At 42.3% G+C, this 2,655-nt stretch overlaps 1 pseudogene; it reads right to left on the minus strand.

Moving 5' to 3' along the window:
- Positions 1 to 1,586: 1,586 nt before the first annotated feature.
- Positions 1,587 to 2,424, minus strand: LOC122896813 (annotated as a pseudogene).
- Between the last annotated feature and the right edge of the window lie 231 nt (positions 2,425 to 2,655).

Here is a 2,655-nt window from a genome sequence, read left to right on the forward strand (position 1 = left end):
ACATGAAGTATTGAACAAACATCATCAGTCAATACCACTCTCTCTCTCTTTTTTTTTAATGTGTTCTTGACATTCCCTGGGGTCAGAGGGATTCATCATAGTTTTCCATCCACTTTGGCAGATGGATAGTGAGGAGATAAACAACCCCATCCCTGCCACCAAAATTAATCTGAATTCTGTCCCAGGGTAAATCAATGGAGTAGATTGTTTTCTGGCCTTTTCTAAGTGAGACAGGCTCAAAAATACCCCAAAGAGCCTATTTTGTTTTTCAAAAGCAGCTTCATGCAAATGATAAAGCTTTTGCTCATAGGTCTGACCAGAGTACACCTAGGCGTAAGAACGAATCTTTTGGATTTATGCAAAAAAACAATTTGTGATGGGACCATTTTGTGCTAACTGGCTAACTTAACTCGGTCATGTGGAGAACACAGTGCTCAACAGATCAAAGGTTCCATACTGATTACACATAGACTGCTTGGCCATGTAGCATGCTATCTTTTTAATTCCATCTAGCCTTCTGATACTTTGTCATAGGACAGTTCCTGGCCATTTAACAGGAGACTGAATAACTTATTCAAATTGGAATAAAAAATAGTAACAGATCAGGGCCAAATAGGATAGGAGTTTTTTTTTTTTTAAGTATAGTATATATACACAGAAAATTATAAAAACAATGAATTTTTAAAGTGAACACACCAATGGAATTCCATCCAGGTCAAGAAACAAAATATTAACTTGTTCCCAAAAGTCTTCCTCAGGCCCCCTTCTAACCACTACTATCTCCTCCAGGGAAAATTGATTTTGCCAAAGGACAGAACAAGAAGGGGCGAAACTTCTAGAAGGCCATCAGAATGGGAGGCAAGACACACTGTGGTGGGTATGAAGTGAACATATTATTCTTCACTGTTAGACCAGTCTCTTTCTAACCACAAGAGAACAAGTAAAATGGCAGCCTGGGAGAGTAGAATGGAAACTGGACACACTGGAAAATGGAAAAAAAATAATGTCTACTTTGAAAGGCTATTGTGATAATTAAGTGAAATCATGCATTTCCTTTTTTAAAGATTTATTTACTTGAGAGATAGAGCAAGAATGAGTGGGGGTTGGGGGAGAGGAAGGGAAGCTTTAAGTAGATTCCATGCTAAGCAGGGAGTCAGATGGGGGCCTTGATCCCACAGCTCATGAGATCATGACCTGAGCCAAAACCAAGAGCTAGACACTCAGCCACTGAGTCACCCAGGTGCCCCACATTTACATTTTATTATGTAAACTTAGTAGGTGCTCAGTGAATAGGGGCTACTATTTTGCCATCATTATTATTGGTGAGTTTAGATGATGCAGCATAATCCTAAACTCAATGTACATGCACTCCTGAAGGGATTGGCTATAGTTACCTTTATTCACTACAAAAAGCATATTATGTGAGAAACCTATTTCTTTAGTTTATTTAAGCCATATCAAGTGTTTTGATTGAGTAGAAGTAGTTGAATTCAGAAGTTGACACAGCACTGTAACAACTGGTTTGTATATTTTATTTAGCAAGGAATTATCCTTATTAATTGCCAAAACCCGTTTTTTTTTTTTTTAAATTGATTTACTTCAAAACTACTGGTTCTCACGCGCACAAACGGATGTCAGAACTACTTGCGGAGGTTTTAAAAAATATTGAAGTCTGGGCCTCACTCCCGGAGAAGACTGCATGGTGTGGGGCTCAGGACCCTGCATTTTTAAAAAGCTCTTCGGGGAATGTGGATGCTCCCTTCTGCCTGAGGCTCTGGATTTTTAGGTCGACTGGGGTGCTTTGGGCTTTTGGGGCCACTGTTTGGGAGTGCAGGGAGCTTTTTTTTGCAGATTTACTAGCAGTGGTGAAGAACTTAGCCCCTGGCTTTTTGGTCATCTGTCTTGGGTCTTTTTTCCCCCGCGAAGAGTTTTTTCTTTCTCTGCGTCTTCTTTGATTCTTGGCTTCTTCTCCGGGCCACTGCCTGGGGTCTTGGGCTCCACAGCCTTTGGGGTCTCCAAACCCGGAAAAGCCTTTCTCTTCTTCCCACGGGGTGTGCTGGGAGCAGGACTCTTTTTTGGAGACTTCTTTCCTGCGGCTTGTTTTGGCACCTCCGCGTTTCCTTTGGCTGGTGTCCCCCCTATCGGGACCAGCACAGGGATCTCGTCTTCAGATTCCTCCTTCACCTTCGACTGAGCTTTCCCTCGACGGCCCTCTTTCTTCTCACAGGCTCCAGACCCCTCCTTCTGGGGGGCGGGGGCAGGGGCAGGGGCCGGTGCTGCAGTTCCAGTAGTTTTGGTGTCCACGTCCTCCTTCTCTGGGCCCGATGGAGTCTTCCCAGCCTGTTTCATAAGCCTTTTGTTTTTCTTCTTCTCTTTCTGTTTTTCACGATACTCTTTTTGTTTTTGTTTTTTCTTTGCCTCCTATTCCTTATGTTCTAATTGACTTTCTCTGCTTGACTTATTTCATTCAACATAATCTCCTCCAGTCCCACCCATGTTGATGTAAAACCTGGGATTTCATCCTTTCTGATGGCGGAGTAATATTCCATTGTATATATGGACCACATCTTCTTTATCCTTTTGTCTATTGAAAGGTATCCTGGCTCTTTCCACAGTTTCACTATTGTGGGTATTGCTGCTATGAACATTGGGGTA

Source organism: Neovison vison, chromosome X (genome assembly GCF_020171115.1).
Source record: "Neovison vison isolate M4711 chromosome X, ASM_NN_V1, whole genome shotgun sequence".
Lineage (NCBI taxonomy): Eukaryota > Metazoa > Chordata > Mammalia > Carnivora > Mustelidae > Neogale > Neogale vison.